The following is a 24,624-nucleotide window of genomic DNA, read 5'->3' on the forward strand; positions in this document are numbered from 1 at the left end:
TCTCACCTTTTCACCCTTCTTCATGAAAGTGATCTCAGGTAGAGGTGGACACCTCGGTTTCAACTCTCACCTTTTCCGTGTTCCCCAGAGAACGTAAGAGGGTTTAAAAAAAAAAAAAAGTCAACAACATGTTCAGTAACGTAGGGGGCGAAAACTGCACACTGGAGCTGGCTGGTAGCTAGCTACTGCTAATTGCATAGTGATATTAGCAATGGAAATTGAACTGGATGTAAAAATACAGTTTTAAAACCAAGAAAACATAATGTAAAGGAAATATATTTTCTACTAGTTCCAGTACATGGGTACAATCAGAGTTAGAGTACATGGGTACAATCAGAGTTCCAGTACATGGGTACAATCAGAGTTACAGTACATGGGTACAATCAGAGTTCCAGTACATGGGTACAATCAGAGTTACAGTACATGGGTACAATCAGAGTTAGAGTACATGGGTATAATCAGAGTTAGAGTACATGGGTACAATCAGAGTTACAATCAGAGTTCCAGTACATGGGTACAATCAGAGTTCCAGTACATGGGTACAATCAGAGTTCCAGTACATGGGTACAATCAGAGTTACAATCAGAGTTCCAGTACATGGGTACAATCAGAGTTCCAGTACATGGGTACAATCAAGTTCAGTACAGTTAGAGTACATGGGTACAATCAGAGTTCCAGTACATGGGTACAATCAGAGTTCCAGGACATGGGTACAATCAGAGTTCCAGTACATGGGTACAATCAGAGTTACAGTACATGGGTACAATCAGAGTTAGAGTACATGGGTATAATCAGAGTTAGAGTACATGGGTACAATCAGAGTTACAATCAGAGTTCCAGTACATGGGTACAATCAGAGTTCCAGTACATGGGTACAATCAGAGTTCCAGTACATGGGTACAATCAGAGTTACAATCAGAGTTCCAGTACATGGGTACAATCAGAGTTCCAGTACATGGGTACAATCAGAGTTCCAGTACATGGGTACAATCAGAGTTAGAGTACATGGGTACAATCAGAGTTCCAGTACATGGGTACAATCAGAGTTACAATCAGAGTTACAGTACATGGGTACAATCAGAGTTCCAGTACATGGGTACAATCAGAGTTACAATCAGAGTTACAGTACATGGGTACAATCAGAGTTCCAGTACATGGGTACAATCAGAGTTACAGTACATGGGTACAATCAGAGTTACAGTACATGGGTACAATCAGAGTTCCAGTACATGGGTACAATCAGAGTTCCAGTACATGGGTACAATCAGAGTTACAGTACATGGGTACAATCAGAGTTACAGTACATGGATATAATCAGAGTTCCAGTACATGGGTACAATCAGAGTTCCAGTACATGGGTACAATCAGAGTTAGAGTACATGGGTACAATCAGAGTTCCAGTACATGGGTACAATCAGAGTTCCAGTACATGGGTACAATCAGAGTTCCAGTACATGGGTACAATCAGAGTTACAGTACATGGGTACAATCAGAGTTCCAGGACATGGGTACAATCAGAGTTAGAGTACATGGGTACAATCAGAGTTAGAGTACATGGGTACAATCAGAGTTCCAGTACATGGGTACAATCAGAGTTAGAGTACATGGGTACAATCAGAGTTCCAGTACATGGGTACAATCAGAGTTCCAGTACATGGGTACAATCAGAGTTACAGTACATGGGTACAATCAGAGTTACAGTACATGGGTATAATCAGAGGTAGCCAACAAATGATTGTTTGCCTCTGTCACTTTTTATTTTCAACAAGCAATCATTTTGGCATTCCTTGTTGCTTGTCGTCTTACCTGGTACCCAGGCTACTGTGATTACTTATAGCAGGCGTACAGTACAGCAGTGACCAGTTTAGGTTTTGCCTGGTGAGCAGGTTTGCTTGCCATTTCAACATCAAGCCAAATAGAGAGAGCTGGCTGTGTGCCTTACACTTTGCCTTTAGCCATTAAACCAATCGTGCAGTCCCAAATGGCACCCTATTCCCTATATAGTGCACTTATTTAGGCTTCCATAGGGCTTCAATAGGGCTCTGGTCAAAAAGTAGTGTACTATATAGGGCATAGGGTGCCCATTCCCTGGTCAAAAGTAGCTTGGGAAGCACTCCCGCACAAAACAGCAACAGAAGGAGGATCCATTTAACAAATCCCCGTATTGCCTCCCTATGAAGAGAGCATCTGCTGTTTTCTGCTGGCCACAGACTTTGGTATTCATGTCAAAGACAGAAATAGTTTCCCTGGCAAGGTCAGAGATGACATTACATCATCACAGGAAGTCTTCTAATCATCACTGCCTTGACCATATTAGGTATTTTCTTCGCTACTTGTATTAAAGAGTATAAATACAATGTATAAGTAGCATTGGAAAAAGTACCCAATGGTCATACTTGAGTAAAAATAAAGATACCTTAACAGAATAGTAAAAGTGAAAGTCACCCGGTAAAATACTACCTGAGTAAAAGTATTTGGTTTTAAATATACTCAAGTATCAAAAGTAAATGTAATTGCTGAAATATACTTAAGTATCAAAAGTATCAAAAATTTCAAATGTTTTTATTTACGTAAAGCCAGGGCCACACTCCATCACTCAGACACAATTTACAAACAAAGCATTTGTGTCCATCACTCAGACATCAATTTACAAACAGGGATGCATTTGTGTTTAGTGAGTCTGCCAGATCAGAGGCAGTAGGGAGGACCAGTGATGTTCTCTGTTTAGTGAGTCTGCCAGATCAGAGGCAGTAGGGATGACCAGGGATGTTCTCTGTTTAGTGAGTCTACCAGATCAGTAGGGAGGACCAGGGATGTTCTCTGTTTAGTGAGTCCTCCAGATCAGAGGCAGTAGGAAGGACCAGGGATGTTCTCTGTTTAGTGAGTCCTCCAGATCAGAGGCAGGGATGACCAGGGATGTTCTCTGTTTAGTGAGTCCTCCAGATCAGAGGCAGTAGGGATGACCAGGGATGTTCTCTGTTTAGTGAGTCCTCCAGATCAGAGGCAGTAGGGATGACCAGGGATGTTCTCTGTTTAGTGAGTCCTCCAGATTAAAGGCAGTAGGGAGGACCAGGAATGTTATCTGTTTAGTGAGTCCTCCAGATCAGAGGCAGTAGGGATGACCAGGGATGTTCTCTGTTTAGTGAGTCCTCCAGATCAGAGGCAGTAGGGATGACCAGGGATGTTCTCTGTTTAGTGAGTCCTCCAGATCAGAGGCAGTAGGGATGACCAGGGATGTTCTCTGTTTAGTGAGTCCTCCAGATTAGAGGCAGTAGGGAGGACCAGGGATGTTCTCTGTTTAGTGAGTCCTCCAGATCAGAGGCAGTAGGGATGACCAGGGATGTTCTCTGTTTAGTGAGTCCTCCAGATTAGAGGCAGTAGGGAGGACCAGGGATGTTCTCTGTTTAGTGAGTCCTCCAGATTAGAGGCAGTAGGGATGACCAGGGATGTTCTCTGTTTAGTGAGTCCTCCAGATCAGAGGCAGTAGGGAGGACCAGGGATGTTCTCTGTTTAGTGAGTCCTCCAGATCAGAGGCAGTAGGGATGACCAGGGATGTTCTCTGTTTAGTGAGTCCTCCAGATCAGAGGCAGTAGGGATGACCAGGGATGTTCTCTGTTTAGTGAGTCCGCCAGATCAGAGGCAGTAGGGATGACCAGGGATGTTCTCTGTTTAGTGAGATCATATCACCTCCACCCTACCTGATACCCTAGACCCACTCCAATTTGCTTACCGCCCAAATAGCAATCTCAACCACACTGCACACTGCCCTAACCCATCTGGACAAGAGGAATACCTACGTGAGAATGCTGTTCATCGACTACAGCTCAGCAATTAACACCATAGTACCCTCCAAACTCGTCATCAAGCTCGAGACCCTGGGTCTCGACCCCGCCCTGTGCAACTGGGTACTGGACTTCCTGACGGGCCACCCCAGGTGGTGAGGATAGGCAACAACATCTCCACTCCGCTGATCCTCAACACTGGGGCCCCACATGGGTGCGTTCTGAGCCCTCTCCTGTACTCCCTGTTCACCCACGACTGCGTGGCCATGCACGCCTCCAACTCAATCATCAAGATTGCGGCCGACACTACAGTGGTAGGCTTGATTACCAACAACGACGAGACGGCCTACAGGGAGGAGGTGAGGGCCCTCGGAGTGTGGTGTCAGGAAAACAACCTCACACTTAATGTCAAAAAACAAAGGAGATGATTGTGGACTTCAGGAAACAGCAGAGAGAGCACCCCCCTATCCACATCGATGGAACAGTAGTGGAGAGGGTAGTAAGTTTCAAGTTCCTCGGCATACACATCACAGACAAACTGAATTGGTCCACCCACACAGACAGCGTTGTGAAGAAGGCGTAGCAGTACCTCTTCAACCTCAGGAGGCTGAAGAAATTCGGCTTGTCACCAAAAGCACTCACAAACTTCTACAGATGCACAATCGAGAGCATCCTGGCGGGCTGTATCACCGCCTGGTACGGCAGCTGTTCCGCCCACAACCGTAAGGCTCTTCAGAGGGTAGTGAGGTCTGCACAACGCATCACCGGGGGCAAACTACCTGCCCTCCAGGACACCTACACCACCCGATGTCACAGGAAGGCCATAAAGATCATCAAGGACATCAACCACCCGAGCCACTGCCTGTTCACCCCGCTACCATCCAGAAGGCAAGGTCAGTACAGGTGCATCAAAGCTGGGACCGAGAGACTGAAAAACAGCTTCTATTTTCAAGGCCATGTCGTGGAAATTTCCTCTATTTACCAAATCATGGGAACAAACCACACACACAAGTCAGAGTTAGTTATCAAAGTCCATCTTTAATTATATGAGCTCTATAGCATTTTCTGTGACTCTCAACAGTTCAGTGTCTCTACTCAAAAGTTGAGAGCCCCCACACAATGGCAAATGGGATCCTTTATAGCGAAGATCCACCCCCTCCTAGACAACATGACAAAACACAGGTCTTAGGAACTTACACAAAGAAAGACTTTACTTCAGAGAGGAGTATCCCCAAAGAAGACAGAGTTGGCTATAAATTATCATTCAGTTTTGTCTCCTTTCTCAAACCCAGAACCATAAACCAATCCTCCATATCAACAGGCATATATCAAATTGTCATTTAGATACAACCAATTCTAAATACAACCAATCCTGGACAAGCTCACGGAGAGGAGAGTGAGGCTATAGGTTAAGATAAAAGGGAGCATGAGAATGATTCCAGATACTGCCATCCTCCTTTTCCCCTATGAGAAAAGTATGGTGTGACTGGCACACACATAGTGGAGCAAAAGATATGTTTACACATGATGACACTTTGACCTCTCCCCTCTCTGCGGCCCATGCAACTTAGTCTTGACATAGAACAGATAACTGCAACCTCGCCACAGTATTATACAAAAACACCATTCTGATGAGAAGTAACTTACAAACATATGATGAATATAAAACATCTTACATATGTTACGAACAAATTCTGATTAATCCCTAACAGCCATCAGACTGTTAAACAGCCACCACTAACATTGAGTGGCTGCTGCCAACATACTGACTCAATGTAACAGTATAACTTTAGACCGTCCCCTCGCCCATACCCGGGCGCGAACCAGGAACCCTCTGCACACATCAACAACAGTCACCCTCGAAGCATCTTTACCCATCGCTCCACAAAAGATACGGCCCTTGCAGAGCAAAGGGAACTACTACTTCAAGGTCTCAGAGCAAGTGACGCCCCCCCGATTGAAACGCTATTTAGCGCGCACCACCGCTAACTAAACTAGCCGTTTCACATCCGTTACATCAACTCCAGCCACTTTAATAATAGAAATTGATGGAAATTGATGTAATAAATGTATCACTAGCCACTTTAAACAATGCCACTTCATATAATGTTTACATACCCTACATTACTCATCTCATATGTATATACTGTACTCGATACCATCTACTGCATCTTGCCTATGCCGTTCTGTACCATCACTCATTCATATATCTGTACATATTCTTTATCCCTTTACACTTATGTGTATAAGATAGTAGTTGTGGTATTGTTAGGTTACTCGTTGGTTATTACTGCGTTGTCGGAACTAGAAACACAAGCATTTCGCTACACTCGCATTAACATCTGCATGTGACAAATATTATTGGATTTGACTTTAAAGTATTTTTTACACCACGGTGTATAATTAGAATTATTGTGTACAAATTGGCCTGCAAATAATGTTATAATAACAAGCTGATAGTCTTCCAACTTCAGCACCTTCAATAATCCATTTATAAATTCAGGACCCAGGAACTAGTCCTTCGTACAATTCAGAGCCCAGGAACTCGTCCTGTTTATCTGACGTCATCATAGAACCGCCCCTTCACTAACAAGTTCAATACGAAACAATCTCTGGTTCAATGTCCATCTGAGCCGTTTGAAAAGTAAAGATGTATTTTAAAGAAGTGTTAATTAATGCGTTCACAGAGAATAAGAAAGCCCTGTTGTTAGCTGGAGGTGCTGGTCTTACTGTTGTCGGACTGGGACTTGGGTATAAGTATTTTCTCAAGCCGGAGAAAGTTGTCCGTGTGGGAGTTGTGTCACAGCTGCTCATTCACCCACTGAAATCGGGGAAAGCCGTGTCCGTGGCCCTCGCAGAATGTCAACAGATTGGTTTGAAGTACGGTGAACTACAAGATCGGTCAGTAGCATTTATTTTCATAACTATAAATTAATGTTATTAAGTTTAGGCTAATGTTGGCCGACACTGCGCTGAATTGGTGACACATGTTGATTCGTGGAAGTGATTATCAGTGATTTATAGGCGTCAGTACTACTTTTACCCACTGTTATGACCACAGATCAGAAATGAGAGAATGACCATTGCAGTTCTCTATTTGACGGCGTATTGACTCCAAACTCACAGGCCAGTCTGGCCGGAGCCTACGCAAGATAACTGAGAAAACATTCACAGCTACTTACTCACTGTCAGGACATGAAAAGAGAGCGAACAATGCCCACATGGCAATGCCACAGATATCCAGTGTCCAGCGCCCTGCCATTAAATACATGTAATTTTGTCCTTGAAACATGTTAATTGATACTGCACAATTCTATTATTATGGCGGAGTGCCAATATGGCCCGACCAGAGGCTTCAAAGTCCCTCAAAGTCCAATACATGTAGCATCAGCAATCCAGGGTTTATTATCATTGGTGATTATCATGTTGAACAAATTGCACGTTTGTCCGTTTTTGAATCAGGAGGTCCCCAAGTATCATCATCCAAACTTGTCAGGAAGGTTGTGGTTGGTTGTAACCACCCAGCGTTGTCAGGTGAAGCAAACATTTCTAAAACCAACGACCAATGCTCCCCACAAGGCATGAAAACGAGCCCAATTATTTTATTTTCACAGCAAGAGGAGTTGCAATATTTTATACAATAAACCCCCTTTTTCCACAACGTTATCGAGCCATTTAAGAATGAATATCATAGTAACTTGTAACAACTTTAGAAGCAACATTGTGTGTTTCCTCAAAATAATATTTATTGCAAGCTATAAGATTACATAATAAAGGAATTTAAATGTGGCAAGAGAAAATATAATTTGCCCTCAATAAACTCGCCAGATCATTTTCCATCAATGGATGTCCATTTAACTCGTTTGACTGCTACGATTAAGCAATACGTCACATATACCACGGCTTTCAGGCCAATCAGCATTCAGAGCTCAAACCAGGTTTATAATTGTAAATAAATCGCCTTTGCGCATGTTGGTCAGCTATAGATAAATCCGACAGGAGAGTTTGAGTGATGAAAGTTTGACAGAGGATTTCAAAATCTCACGAGCAAAAAACACTTGGATGAACATAAAAATAAACGAATGTTAGGCTTTTTTCCTGCCAATTGTGCCGTTATTATGTGACATGTTAAGACTACAAACCGTTATAAAATGGCCCATTTGCGAGATTGACTTTTCATTTCAATAGACATAGGCTATTGACTAAAATCTGGGTTTATGATTGTAATGTGGTTTTGAGTAGATAAAGGCAGGTAGCCTATAGCCCCTGATAGGCCTACATTTAATTTCAGATAGCCTACAGTAACCGAGACAAGACAGTGTACCAGAACTTTCTGGGAGTTTGTGCCACAGGGTGACAATTTCTCTTTGTGCAAAGCGGTCATCAAGGCAAAAAGTTGTCTACTTTAAAGAATCTCAAATATATAAAATATATTTTGATTTGCTTAACACTTTTTTTTGTTTACTACATGATTTCATGTGTGTTATTTCATAGTTTTGATGTCTTCACTATTATTCTACAATGAAGATAATAGTAAAAAAAAAAAAACGCTTGAATGAGGAGGTGTGTCCAAACTTTTGACTGGTACTGTATGTAGATGGTTCAGTGCTTAAAATAAGGGGATAAATACATGTCAACAGGACAGATACTTCAGAACAAACTTCCTTTTGGGACTATCTGTTATTCAATGTGTTTCTATGGACTAATAGCAGTAAGGACTATCTGTTATTCAATGTGTTTCTATGGGCTAATAGCAGTAAGGACTATCTGTTATTCAATGTGTTTCTATGGGCTAATAGCAGTAAGGACTATCTGTTATTCAATGTGTTTCTATGGGCTAATAGCAGTAAGGACCATCTGTTATTCAATGTGTTTCTATGGGCTAATAGCAGTAAGGACTATCTGTTATTCAATGTGTTTCTATGGGCTAATAGCAGTAAGGACTGTTATACAATGTGTTTCTAATAGCAGTAAGGACTATCTGTTATTCAATGTGTTTCTATGGGCTAATAGCAGTAAGGACTGTTATTCAATGTGTTTCTATGGGCTAATAGCAGTAAGGACTAGCTGTTATTCAATGTGTTTCTATGGGCTATTAGCAGTAAGGACTATCTGTTATTCAATGTGTTTCTATGGGCTAATAGCAGTAAGGACTATCTGTTATTCAATGTGTTTCTATGGGCTAATAGCAGTAAGGACTATCTGTTATTCAATGTGTTTCTATGGGCTAATAAGACAGTTAAGGACTATCTGTTATTCAATGTGTTTCTATGGGCTAATAGCAGTAAGGACTATCTGTTATTCAATGTGTTTCTATGGACTAATAGCAGTAAGGACTATCTGTTGTCAATGTGTTTCATGGGCAATGTTTCATCTAAAATCAGTAAGGACTCTGTTATTCAATGTGTTTCTATGGGCTAATAGCAGTAAGGCCTATCTGTTATTTAATGTGTTTATATTGGCTAATAGCAGTAATGACTGTTATTTCATGTAGTGAATCTGTTAAAACATTCAATGTTTCATCCAGAAGCAGACCATATGGAGATTTTTGTAATAATATTATTAGGAAGAAGGTGTAGTATTTATCATCTACATTAAATGTTAAAGGATAAATGTTCTCTTACTTGATAGTCTCAGGGTAGACAAAATCCAAAATATCCAGGTGTCGTAAAGTTGTGACAAATGTTTCCAATCTGGGAGGTGGTGAGTTGATGTGATTAAATAGGGTGGATCCAATGGGATAGCGGACAGCATTGGGCTGGTGAGTTGATGTGATTAAACAGGTGGATACACAATAAGGGGCTTTACAGCGGAATTCTCCGACGACCAGGCGGGAATGGGGTAAATGATCCTGTAAACACATTGGAGTGTATTAAGTAACTGAAGACAGAACAAACGGAGGTAAGTTTAAGGCATTAAAGCAAGCAATACGTAAAAAAACAACAAAACAAATTCTATCCAACTTGAGGCTGATACTATGGCACGACATACTGTTCATGGCTAACGATCCGGCAGGGAATGGATGTCAGGTCCGGGCTTATGAAGAGAGATGATGATCAGAACCAGGTGTGCAGATAGCTGATGGGATACAGGTGCGGGTAATCAGAACTCCCAACTGGCTACATTGCCCGGCAACCAGACAGGGTGCGTTCCAGGACGCCGGAAAAAACACTCCAGGACAGAACACAGGCAAAAAACAGACTCAGGAAACGGGATTCGTGACAATCTGTTATTCAATGCGTTTCTATTGGCTAATAGCAGTAAGGACGATCTGTTATTTAATGTGTTTCTATGGGCTAATAGCAGTAAGGACTATCTGTTAAATGTGTTTCTATTGGCTAATAGCAGTAATGACTGTGTTATTTCATGTAGTGAATCTGTTAAATGTGTTTCTAGCGGCTAATAGCAGTAATTCTACATTCAATGTTTCATCTAATAAAGTTTTTGTATCCGTTGACACCTTAAGGGGTCTTAACATTCAAAGTCAAATAGTCATACCAAGGATCATTTAGCTAACTTAAAACAACTCCATATGTCAGCTTAGAACTTCATTTTTGTAATAATATTATTATGTATTTTAATAAAATACATAATTTGAAGTAAACAAACATTGTGGCAATTCATATCTGGAGCGTATTAGTACAACTGTACATAACACTTTCATCTCAAGAGAACACATTAAATGTTAAAGGATAAATGTTCTCTTACATTGGAGCTGTAAAATAGTCTCAGTTATATAAGTAACAGACGGTAGCTTTACACTGAGACAAAATACCAAAACTAACAATACGCTTTACAGAATTGTATACCATTTCAGTCATTTTAAATTGTAAAGTTGTGTCTTTCTTTATACACAATATCACAACAAATGTTTCCAATCTGGAGGTGAACGGCGCTTTACATGAAGTTTTCAATCATTTCACTGGAGCTGTATTTAACAGATCAAATCAAGGCATTAGAATGTTCCAGAATAAAGCTTTACACTGTAAACACATTGGAGCTGTATTAAGTAACAGACGGCTGCTTTTTACACTGTAATACACATTGGAGCTGTATTAAGTAACAGACAACCGCTTTACACTGTAAACACATTGGAGCTGTATTAAGTAACAGACGGCTGCTTTACACTGTATACACATTGGAGCTGTATTAAGTAACAGACTGCTGCTTTACACTGTATACACATTGGAGCTGTATTAAGTAACAGACTGCTGCTTTACACTGTAAACACATTGGAGCTGTATTAAGTAACAGACGGTAGCTTTACACTGTAAACACATTGGAGCTGTATTAAGTAACAGACGGTAGCTTTACACTGTAAACACATTGGAGCTGTATTAAGTAACAGACGGTAGCTTTACATTTGTAAGTCGCTCTGGATAAGAGCGTCTGCTAAATGACTTAAATGTAATGTAATGTAATATACACATTGGAGCTGTATTAAGTAACAGACGGCTGCTTTACACTGTAAACACATTGGAGCTGTATTAAGTAACAGACGGTAGCTTTACACTGTAAACACATTGGAGCTGTATTAAGTAACAGTAAACACATTGGAGCTGTTTACACTGTAAACACATTGGAGCTGTATTAAGTAACAGACGGCAGCTTTACACTGTAAACACATTGGAGCTGTATTAAGTAACAGACGGTAGCTTTACACTGTAAACACATTGGAGCTGTATTAAGTAACAGACGGTAGCTTTACACTGTAAACACATTGGAGCTGTATTAAGTAACAGACGGTAGCTTTACACTGTAAACACATTGGAGCTGTATTAAGTAACAGACGGCTGCTTTACACTGTAAACACATTGGAGCTGTATTAAGTAACAGACGGCTGCTTTACACTGTAAACACATTGGAGCTGTATTAAGTAACAGAGCTGGTAGCTTTACACTGTAAACACATTGGAGCTGTATTAAGTAACAGACGGCTGCTTTACACTGTAAACACATTGGAGCTGTATTAAGTAACAGACGGCTGCTTTACACTGTAAACACATTGGAGCTGTATTAAGTAACAGACAACCGCTTTACACTGTAAACACATTGGAGCTGTATTAAGTAACAGACGGCTGCTTTACACTGTAAACACATTGGAGCTGTATTAAGTAACAGACGGCTGCTTTACACTGTAAACACATTGGAGCTGTATTAAGTAACAGACTGCTGCTTTACACTGTAAACACATTGGAGCTGTATTAAGTAACAGACGGTAGCTTTACACTGTAAACACATTGGAGCTGTATTAAGTAACAGACGGTAGCTTTACATTTGTAAACAGTGGAGCTGGATAAGAGCGCTGCTTGGACTTAAATGTAATGTAATGTAAACACATTGGAGCTGTATTAAGTAACAGACGTCTGCTTTACACTGTAAACACATTGGAGCTGTATTAAGTAACAGACGGCAGCTTTACACTGTAAACACATTGGAGCTGTATTAAGTAACAGACGGTAGCTTTACACTGTAAACACATTGGAGCTGTAAACACATTAGCTGTAGTAACAGACGGCTGCTTTACACTGTAAACACATTGGAGCTGTATTAAGTAACAGACGGCTGCTTTACACTGTAAACACATTGGAGCTGTAAGTTAAGTAACAGTAAACACATTGGAGCTGTATTAAGTAACAGACTGCTTTACACTGTAAACACATTGGAGCTGTATTAAGTAACAGACGGTAGCTTTACACTGTAAACACATTGGAGCTGTATTAAGTAACAGACGACAGCTTTACACTGTATACACTGGAGCTGTATTAAGTAACAGACGGCTGCTTTACACTGTAAACACATTGGAGCTGTATTAAGTAACAGACGGCTGCTTTACACTGTAAACACATTGGAGCTGTATTAAGTAACAGACGGCAGCTTTACACTGTAAACACATTGGAGCTGTATTAAGTAACAGACGGCTGCTTTACACTGTAAACACATTGGAGCTGTATTAAGCTAACAGACAGGCTGCTTTACACTGTAAACACATTGGAGCTGTATTAAGTAACAGACGGCTGCTTTACACTGTAAACACATTGGAGCTGTATTAAGTAACAGACGGCTGCTTTACACTGTAAACACATTGGAGCTGTATTAAGTAACAGACGGCTGGAGCTTTACACTGTAAACACATTGGAGCTGTATTAAGTAACAGACGGCTGCTTTACACTGTAAACACATTGGAGCTGTATTAAGTAACAGACGGCTGCTTTACACTGTAAACACATTGGAGCTGTATTAAGTAACAGACGGCTGCTTTACACTGTAAACACATTGGAGCTGTATTAAGTAACAGTAAACACACGGCTGCTTTACACTGTAAACACATTGGAGCTGTATTAAGTAACAGACGGCTGCTTTACACTGTAAACACATTGGAGCTGTATTAAGTAACAGACGGCTGCTTTACACTGTAAACACATTGGAGCTGTATTAAGTAACAGACGGCTGCTTTACACTGTAAACACATTGGAGCTGTATTAAGTAACAGACGGCTGCTTTACACTGTAAACACATTGGAGCTGTATTAAGTAACAGACGGCTGCTTTACACTGTAAACACATTGGAGCTGTATTAAGTAACAGACGGCTGCTTTACACTGTAAACACATTGGAGCTGTATTAAGTAACAGACACATTGGCTGCTTTACACTGTAAACACATTGGAGCTGTATTAAGTAACAGACGGCTGCTTTACACTGTAAACACATTGGAGCTGTATTAAGTAACAGACGGCTGCTTTACACAGACGGCTGCTTTACACTGTAAACACATTGGAGCTGTATTAAGTAACAGACGGCTGCTTTACACTGTAAACACATTGGAGCTGTATTAAGTAACAGACGGCTGCTTTACACTGTAAACACATTGGAGCTGTATTAAGTAACAGACGGCTGCTTTACACTGTAAACACATTGGAGCTGTATTAAGTAACAGACGGCTGCTTTACACTGTAAACACATTGGAGCTGTATTAAGTAACAGACGGCAGCTTTACACTGTAAACACATTGGAGCTGTATTAAGTAACAGACGGTAAACACATTGCTTTACACTGTAAACACATTGGAGCTGTATTAAGTAACAGACGGCTGCTTTACACTGTAAACACATTGGAGCTGTATTAAGTAACAGACGGCTGCTTTACACTGTAAACACATTGGAGCTGTATTAAGTAACAGACAACCGCTTTACACTGTAAACACATTGGAGCTGCTGTATTAAGTAATTGGAGCTGTATTAAGTAACGGCTGCTTTACACTGTAAACACATTGGAGCTGTATTAAGTAACAGACGGCTGCTTTACACTGTAAACACATTGGAGCTGTATTAAGTAACAGACGGCAGCTTTACACTGTAAACACATTGGAGCTGTATTAAGTAACAGACGGCTGCTTTACACTGTAAACACATTGGAGCTGTATTAAGTAACAGACGGCTGCTTTACACTGTAAACACATTGGAGCTGTATTAAGTAACAGACGGCTGCTTTACACTGTAAACACATTGGAGCTGTATTAAGTAACAGACGGCTGCTTTACACTGTAAACACATTGGAGCTGTATTAAGTAACAGACGGCTGCTTTACACTGTAAACACATTGGAGCTGTATTAAGTAACAGACGGCTGCTTTACACTGTAAACACATTGGAGCTGTATTAAGTAACAGACGCTTTACACTGTAAACACTGCTGTATTAAGTTTACACTGTAAACACATTGGAGCTGTATTAAGTAACAGACGGGGCAATAATCAGGAAGTATTCAGACCCCTTAACTTTTCCCACATTTTGTTACAAAAAAACTTAATGTGAAAAATTGATTCAATCGTTTTTTCCCCCTCGTCAATCTACACACAATAGCCCATAATGGGAGGTGAGGGCACTCGGATTGTGGCGTCAGGAAAACAACCTCTCACTCAACGTAAACAAAACAAAGGAGATGATCGTGGACTTCAGGAAACAGCAGAGGGAGCATCCCCCCTATCCACATCGACGGGACAGCAGTGGAGAAGGTGGAAAGTTTCAAGTTCCTCGACGTACAGTAGACATCACGGACAAACTGAAATGGTCCACTCACACAGACAGTGTGGTGAAGAAGGCGCAACAGCGCCTCTTCATCCCCAGGAGGCTAAAGAAATGTGGCTTGTCATCGGAAACACTCACACATTTCTACAGATGCCACAATTTGAGAGCATCCTTTTACTGAAGAGTGGCTTCCGTCTGGCCACTCTACCATGAAGGCCTGATTGGTGGAGTGCTGCAGAGATGCTTGTCCTTCTGGAAGGTTCTCCCATCTCCACAGAGGAACTCTGGAGCTCTGTCAGAGTGACCATTGGGTTCTTGGTCACCTCCCTGACCAATGCACTTCTCCTCTGATTGCTCAGTTTGACCGGACAGCTCGAGGAAGAGTCTTGGTGGTTCCAAACATTTTCCATTTAAGTATGATGGAGGCCACTGGGTTCTTGGGGACCTTCAATGCTGCAGAAATGTTTTGGTACCCTTCCCCAGATCTGTGCCTCGACACAATCCTGCCTCAGAGCTCTACAGACAATTCCGCCGATCTCATGGCTTGGTTTTTGCTCTGACATGCAAATGCACTGTCAACTGTGGGACCTTATATAGACAGGTGTGTACCTTTCCAAATCATGTCCAATTAATTTAATTTACCACAGCTAAATCAAGTTGTAGAAACATCTCAAGGGATGATCAATGGAAACAGGATGCACCTGAGCTCAATGTAGAGTCTCATAGTAAAGGGTCTGAATACTTATGTAAATAAGGTGTTTCTGTTTACCATTTTTAATACATCTGCCAAAATTTCTTACACTTTTTTTCAGACTGTCATTATGGAGGTATTGTGTTTTAGATAAAAAAAAACAAATATATTTGTTAGAATAAGGCTGTTACGTAACAATGTGGAAAAAGTCGAGGGGTCTAAATACATTCCAGATGCTCCATATGTTGAATTCATTCAAATATTTTTACACGATATTCCAAATTCCTGTATCACAAGAATCAAGATTTTGTTATTTTTAGTTTTTCTGAGCGTTTACGTCCGACTTGTTCTCATGGTGTCTTTTTTGGTCTCGTTTCCTTCACTCCGCTGGACACCTTCACATTTACACCAGAGATCTGAATATAATGACAGATGCTCATGTCTCCGCGGGAAGGCAAGGCGACAAGCTTCTGCACATTTTAAACTGGCCTTTTATTGTCCCCAGCACAAGGTGCACCTGTGTAATGATCATGCTGTTTAAATCTGATTATTGATATGCCATACCTGTCAGGGTGGATGGATTATCTTGGCAAAGGAGAAATGCTCACTAACAGGGATGTAAACAAATTTGTGCACAAAATTTGAAATCAATAAGCTTTTTGTGCATATGAAACATTTCTGGTATATTTTATTTCAGTTCATGAACCATGGGACCAACACTTTACCTGTTGCGTTTATATTCAGTGGACAGTACCAGTCAAACGTTTGGACACATCTACTCATTCCAGGGTTTTCCTTTATTTTTACTATTTTCTACATTGTAGAATAATAGTGAAGACATCAACACTATGAAATAACACATGGAATCATGTAGTAACCAAAAAAAAGTGTTAAACAAATCAAAATATATTTGAGATTCTTCAAAGTAGCCACCCTTTGCCTTAATGACAGCTTTAACCAATCGGGAGGCCCCGTGGACACTTACTCTAACGTCTTCAAGCTTCAAGCTGGTCTAAAGTAGTGCCCTATTCCCTATGGGCCCTGGTCTAAAGTAGTGCCCTACTCCCTATGGGCCCTGGTCTAAAGTAGTGCCCTATTCCCTATGGGCCCTGGTCTAAAGTAGTGCCCTACTCCCTATGGGCCCTGGTCTAAAGTAGTGCCCTACTCCCTATGGGCCCTGGTCTAAAGTAGTGCCCTATTCCCTATGGGCCCTGGTCTAAAGTAGTGCCCTATTCCCTACGGGGTGGATGCCCTAATCATGGATATGGGTCCTGTTACACGTCCTCAAATGTCCTGTAAATTAAAATGCTGCCGGTCAAGGCAGTGGAGAACGCTGCGCTGTTTTGTGCCTGTCGTACACAGCTACTGGAAGATGAAATGCCCTTTTTTAAAAATCTTTATTGAACTAGGCAAGTCAGTTAAGAACTTAAGAACAAATTCTCATTTTCAATGATTGCCTAGGAACAGTGGGTTTAACTGCCTGTTCAGGGGCAGAACGACAGATTTGTACCTTGTCAGCTCAGGGGTTTGAACTCTCAACCTTCCGGTTACTAGTCCAACGCTCTAACCACTAGGCTACCCTGCCGTCCCATTCCTGCAGGCACTGGCTGGTGATCACTGAAGATGGTCATTTCGTGACGGGCAGACAGGAGCCTCGCCTTGTTCTGGTATCTCTGACCAGCGAGGGGGGGCAGACGTGTCTGAACGGACCAGACATGGAGGAGCTCAGGTTCCCCCTACTGCAGCCCGACAACCCTGTCATTGACTGCAGGTATGTGTTACTAATGACATGCCACTGGGCTTTGCGTAAAGCCAGTGTGTCTGTGTATGTGGATGACTCAACACTATAGACGTCAGCTACCACAGCAACTGAAATGACTGCAACACTTAACAAAGAGCTCCAGTTAGTTTCAGAGTGGAACAACATAGTCCTAAATATTGGGTGGCAAGGAAGAAGTTAGTCCTAACTATAAAAAAAAAAACTGAATGCGTTGTATTTGGGACAAATCACTCACTAAACCCTAAACCTTAGCTAAACATTGTAATGAATAATGTAGAAATTGAGCAAGTTGAGGTGACTAAACTGCTTGGAGTAACCCTGGACTGTAAACTGTCATGGGTCAAAACATGTTGATACAACAGTAGCTAAGATGGGGAGAAGTCTGTCCATAATAAAGCACTGCTCTGCCTTCTTAACAGCACTATCAACAAGGCAGGTCCTACAGGCCCTAGTTTCTACCTTCTTAACAACACTATCAACAAGGATGGTCCTACAGGCCCTAGTTTCTACCTTCTTAACAACCCTATCAACAAGGCAGGTCCTACAGGCCCTAGTTTCTACCTTCTTAACAATACTATCAACAAGACAGGTCCTACAGGCCCTAGTTTCTACCTTCTTAACAACACTATCAACAAGGCAGGTCCTACAGGCCCTAGTTTCTACCTTCTTAACAACACTATCAACAAGGCAGGTCCTACAGGCCCTAGTTTCTACCTTCTTAACAACCCTATCAACAAGGCAGGTCCAACAGACCCTAGTTTCTACCTTCTTAACAACACTATCAACAAGGCAGGTCCTACAGGCCCTAGTTTCTACCTTCTTAACAACACTATCAACAAGGCAGGTCCAACAGGCCCTAGTTTCTACCTTCTTAACAACACTATCAACAAGGCAGGTCCAACAGGCCCTAGTTTCTACCTTCTTAACAGCACTATCAACAAGGCAGGTCCTACAGGCCCTAGTTTCTACCTTCTTAACAACACTATCAACAAGGCAGGTCCAACAGGCCCTACCTTCTTACCAGTTTCTACCTTCTTAACAACACTATCAACAAGGCAGGTCCAACTGGCCCTAGTTTCTACCTTCTTAACAGCACTATCAACAAGGCAGGTCCAACGGGCCCTAGTTTCTACCTTCTTAACAGCACTATCAACAAGGCAGGTCCAACAGGCCCTAGTTTCTACCTTCTTAACAACACTATCAACAAGGCAGGTCCAACAGGCCCTAGTTTCTACCTTCTTAACAACACTATCAACAAGGCAGGTCCTACAGGCCCTAGTTTCTACCTTCTAACAGCACTATCAACAAGGAGGTCCAACAGGCCCTAGTTTCTACCTTCTTAACAACACTATCAACAAGACAGGTCCAAGACAGGCCCTAGTTTCTACCTTCTTAACAACACTATCAACAAGACAGGTCCAACAGGCCCTAGTTTCTACCTTCTTAACAACACTATCAACAAGGCAGGTCCAACAGACCCTGGTTTCTACCTTCTTAACAACACTATCAACAAGGCAGGTCCAACAGACCCTAGTTTTGTCACACCTTATGGAACAGCAGGGACTGTGAAGCAACACAAACATTGGTACAGACACACGATAACATACACACACACACGATAACATACACACACACACACACACACACACACACATGATAACATACACACACACACGGATAACATACACACATGTACACATGGATTTTGTGTTGTAGAGTAGGGGCCTGTTGGCACACACTTAATCTCTTGTGACATGTACTGTAGTTAGGGTCTGTCCCCGACTAAAATAAATCTTGGTCGAACCAGTCGTCTATTCTTCCCGAAATGTTCAAACGTGTATTTTTCTATATAGTGTCTAACCCTTCTGTCTGTGTCAGCAGGAAGTGTCTTAACCCTTCTGTCTGTGTCAGCAGGAAGTGTCTTAACCCTTCTGTCTGTGTCAGCAGGAAGTGTCTTAACCCTTTTGTCTGTGTCAGCAGGAAGTGTCTTAACCCTTCTGTCTGTGTCAGCAGGAAGTGTCTTAACCCTTTTGTCTGTGTCAGCAGGAAGTGTCTTAACCCTTCTGTCTGTGTCAGCAGGAAGTGTCTTAACCCTTCTGTCTGTGTCAGCAGGAAGTGTCTAACCCTTCTGTCTGTGTCAGCAGGAAGTGTCTTAACCCTTTTGTCTGTGTCAGCAGGAAGTGTCTTAACCCTTTTGTCTGTGTCAGCAGGAAGTGTCTTAACCCTTTTGTCTGTGTCAGCAGGAAGTGTCTTAACGCTTCTGTCTGTGTCAGCAGGAAGTGTCTAACCCTTCTGTCTGTGTCAGCAGGAAGTGTCTTAACCCTTCTGTCTGTGTCAGCAGGAAGTGTCTTAACCCTTTTGTCTGTGTCAGCAGGAAGTGTCTTAACGCTTCTGTCTGTGTCAGCAGGAAGTGTCTTAACCCTTTTGTCTGTGTCAGCAGGAAGTGTCTTAACCCTTTTGTCTGTGTCAGCAGGAAGTGTCTTAACCCTTTTGTCTGTGTCAGCAGGAAGTGTCTTAACGCTTCTGTCTGTGTCAGCAGGAAGTGTCTTAACGCTTCTGTCTGTGTCAGCAGGAAGTGTTTAACCCTTCTGTCATGTCAGCAGGAAGTGTCTTAACCCTTCTGTCTGTGTCAGCAGGAAGTGTCTTAACCCTTGCATTTTTGTCTGTGTCAGCAGGAAGTGTCTTAACCCTTTTGTCTGTGTCAGCAGGAAGTGTCTTAACCTTTTGTCTGTGTCAGCAGGAAGTGTCTTAATCCTTTTGTCTGTGTCAGCAGGAAGTGTCTTAATCCTTCTGTCTGTGTCAGCAGGAAGTGTCTTAACCCTTTTGTCTGTGTCAGCAGGAAGTGTCAAGTGTCTTCACTCAACCTCTCCCTGACCCAGTCATTAACCCTTTTGTCTGTGTCAGCAGGAAGTGTCTTAACGCTTCTGTCTGTGTCAGCAGGAAGTGTCTTAACGCTTCTCTCTGTGTCAGCAGGAAGTGTCTTAACGCTTCTGTCTGTGTCAGCAGGAAGTGTCTTAACCCTTCTGTCTGTGTCAGCAGGAAGTGTCTTAACCCTTCTGTCTGTGTCAGCAGGAAGTGTCTTAACCCTTTTGTCTGTGTCAGCAGGAAGTGTCTTAACCCTTTTGTCTGTGTCAGCAGGAAGTGTCTTAACTCTTCTGTCTGTGTCAGCAGGAAGTGTCTTAACCCTTTTGTCTGTGTCAGCAGGAAGTGTCTTAACCCTTTTGTCTGTGTCAGCAGGAAGTGTCTTAACCCTTTTGTCTGTGTCAGCAGGAAGTGTCTTAACCCTTTTGTCTGTGTCAGCAGGAAGTGTCTTAACCCTTTTGTCTGTGTCAGCAGGAAGTGTCTTAACCCTTTTGTCTGTGTCAGCAGGAAGTGTCTTAACCAGGAGAAAGTGTCCATTCTGTCCTCTTTTGTCTGTGTCAGCAGGAAGTGTCTTAACCCTTTTGTCTGTGTCAGCAGGAAGTGTCTTAACCCTTTTGTCTGTGTCAGCAGGAAGTGTCTTAACCCTTTTGTCTGTGTCAGCAGGAAGTGTCTTAACCCTTTTGTCTGTGTCAGCAGGAAGTGTCTTAACCCTTTTGTCTGTGTCAGCAGGAAGTGTCTTAACCCTTTTGTCTGTGTCAGCAGGAAGTGTCTTAACCCTTTTGTCTGTGTCAGCAGGAAGTGTCTTAACCCTTCTGTCTGTGTCCCAGAGTGTTTAGTACAGACATCCAGGGCAGGGACTGTGGAGAAGGCGTCTAGCTGGCTGACCCGCTACCTGGGGGCAGGTAAAACCTATCGCCTGGTGCACTTTGAACCCCACATGACACACAGGAGATCAGCGGATTGCGAGGCTCTCTTTCCTCGCAATGAAAAGGTAACAGCTCAGGTGGTGGATAGATTTTAATATATTTTATCATTCAAAGTAGTAGGCTGCTCCAGCCAGAGAGAAAATTGCAGGAACATTAAAGTGATCAAGGACAAAGGTTTGTTTGTCTTAATACCTTAGTTATCACTTTATGACTTAGTTGATGGGTTTGATTAACATAGTGAAGTTATGCTTATTCCACACTTGCATTTCCTCCCTTTTTTAAAAGAGGACTTCTGACCTCAGTGGGGTCTTCAATACAGGACTAAGACCAATACTACATCGGGTCTGACGCTCGTCGCATGTGACAGGGCTTTGAAACTATCACGGATTACAAATGGAAACCCAGCCGCGAGCTGCCAAGTCGCGCGAGTTTATCAGACGAGCTAAATTCCTTCTATACTCGCTTCGAAGCAAGAAACACTGGAACCATGCATCAGAGCACCAGCTGTTCCTGACGACTGTGATCTTGCTCTCTGTAGCCGATGTGAGTAAAACCTTTAAAGAGATTAACATTCACAAGGCTGCGGGGCCAGCTGGATTACCAGGTTGCAAACTCAGAACATACGCTGCTGATCAGATGTCAAGTGTCTTCACTGACATTTTCAACCTCTCCCTGACCCAGTCTGTAATACCTACATGTCTCAACCTGTCCCTGTCTGTAATACCTACATGTCTCAACCTCTCCCTGACCCAGTCTGGAATACCTACATGTCTCAACCTGACCCAGTCTGTAATACCTACATGTCTCAACCTCTCCCTGACCCAGTCTGTAATACCTACATGTCTCAACCTCTCCCTGATCCAGTCTGTAATACCTACATGTCTCAACCTCTCCCTGATCCAGTCTGGAATACATACATGTCTCAACCTGACCCAGTCTGTAGTACCTACATGTCTCAACCTGACCCAGTCTGTACTACCAACAAATAGACCACCATAGTCCCGTGCCCAAGAACACCAAGGTAACCTGTCTAAGTGACTATGGCCCCGTAGCACTCACCTCTGTAGCCATGAAATACTTTGAAAGGCTGGTCATGGGTCACATCAACACCATCATCCCAGAAAGCCTAGATCTAATTCACAGACCCACAGACGACGCAATCTCTATTGCTCTCCACACCTGGACAAGAGGAATACCTATGTGAGAATGCTGTTCATTGACGACCGCTCAGCTTTCAACACCATAGTGCCCACAAAGCTCATCACTAATCTCAGGACCTGAACACCTCCCTCTGAAACTGGATCCTGGATTTCCTGACGGGCCGCCCCCAGGTGGTGAGGGTAGGCAACAACACATCCGCCACGCTGACCGTCAACACGGGAACCTCGTGGGTACGTGCTTAGTCCCCTCCTCTACTCCCTGTTCACCCACGACTGAGTGTCCACATCACTAAGGAATTAACATGGTCCACACAGTCCAATACAGTCGTGAAGAAGACACAAAAACACCTTTCCCCCTCAGTGTGACGGACGTTACTACTTTACAGGAGAGTCATTTGAATGTAAAAAAAAAGTAAACATTTGATCAGAATGTGCCTTAATAACAAACCTGTATGTAATTTATACATATGTGAAGTCACTAAGCTGTTTAGACACAGAGAAAATACAGAATCTCGCCTAGCCATGATTGGTTGAGATGATAAGGGGGCAGGGATATTCAGGAGAAAGAGTGTCCATTCTGTCACTCAAAGATTCTCTGTCAAATGGCACTTCCTGGTCTCTGTTACCATGGATAAATGGCTTCCCTAATGGGGTAACTTGTTTGAGATGATGTTCAGAGAATCCATTTTTTTGCAATTTAGTGAAAGTATTTATTTTCTAAATATATGACACTTTTACAGAGAGACAGGAAACACAGGGATAAATACACTGTTACAGAGAGACAGGAAACACAGGGATAAATACACTGGTACAGAGAGACAGGGATAAATACACTGGTACAGAGATAAATACACTGGTACAGGGATAAATACACTGTTACAGAGAGACAGGAAACACAGGGATAAATACACTGTTACAGAGAGACAGCAAACACAGGGATAAATACACTGGAACAGAGAGACAGGAAACACAGGGATAAATACACTGGTACAGAGAGACAGGAAACACAGGGATAAATACTGGCACAGAGAGACAGGAAACACAGGGATAAATACACTGGCACAGAGAGACAGGAAACACAGGGATAAATACACTGGCACAGAGAGACAGGAAACACAGGGATAAATACACTGGTACAGAGACACAGGGATAAATACACTGGTACAGAGAGACAGGACACACAGGGATAAATACACTGGTACAGAGAGACAGGACACACAGGGATAAATACACTGGCACAGAGAGACAGGAAACACAGGGATAAATACACTGGCACAGAGAGACAGCAAACACAGGGATAAATACACTGGCACAGAGAGACAGCAAACACAGGGATAAATACACTGGTACAGGGATAAATACACTGGTACAGAGAGCCAGGAAACACAGGGATAAATACACTGTTACGGAGAGCCAGGAAACACAGGGATAAATACACTGGTACAGAGAGACAGGACACACAGGGATAAATACACTGGCACAGAGAGACAGGAAACACAGGGATAAATACACTGGTACAGAGAGACAGGAAACACAGGGATAAATACACTGGTACAGAGAGACAGGGATAAATACACTGGTACAGGGATAAATACACTGGTACAGGGATAAATACACTGTTACAGAGAGACAGGGATAAATACACTGGTACAGGGATAAATACACTGGTACAGAGAGACAGGGATAAATACACTGGTACAGGGATAAATACACTGGTACAGAGAGACACAGGGATAAATACACTGGTACAGGGATAAATACACTGTTACAGAGAGACAGGGATAAATACACTGGTACAGGGATAAATACACTGGTACAGAGAGACAGGGATAAATACACTGGTACAGGGATAAATACACTGGTACAGAGAGACAGGGATAAATACACTGGTACAGGGATAACATACACTGGTACAGGGATAAATACACTGGTACAGAGAGACAGGGATAAATACACTGGTACAGAGATAAATACACTGGTACAGAGAGACAGGGATAAATACACTGGTACAGAGATAAATACACTGGTACAGAGAGACAGGGATAAATACACTGGTACAGGGATAAATACACTGTTACAGAGAGACAGGGATAAATACACTGGTACAGGGATAAATACACTGTTACAGAGAGACAGGGATAAATACACTGGTACAGGGATAAATACACTGGTACAGAGAGACAGGGATAAATACACTGGTACAGAGATAAATACACTGGTACAGAGACAGGGATAAATACACTGGTACAGAGAAATACACTGGTACAGGGATAAATACACTGGTACAGAGATAAATACACTGTTACAGAGAGACAGGAAACACAGGGATAAATACACTGGAACAGAGAGACAGGAAACACAGGGATAAATACACTGGGGATAATCAGCGACACCTGGA

The 24,624-nt window shown here is 42.3% G+C and overlaps 1 pseudogene; it reads left to right on the forward strand.

Annotated features, from left to right (window-relative positions):
* Positions 1–6,360: 6,360 nt before the first annotated feature.
* Positions 6,361–24,624, forward strand: part of LOC135525444 (mitochondrial amidoxime-reducing component 1-like) — a 33,084-nt pseudogene continuing 14,820 nt past the window's right edge.

This window comes from Oncorhynchus masou, chromosome 32 (assembly GCF_036934945.1).
Source record: "Oncorhynchus masou masou isolate Uvic2021 chromosome 32, UVic_Omas_1.1, whole genome shotgun sequence".
In the NCBI taxonomy this organism is placed as follows: Eukaryota; Metazoa; Chordata; class Actinopteri; order Salmoniformes; family Salmonidae; genus Oncorhynchus; species Oncorhynchus masou.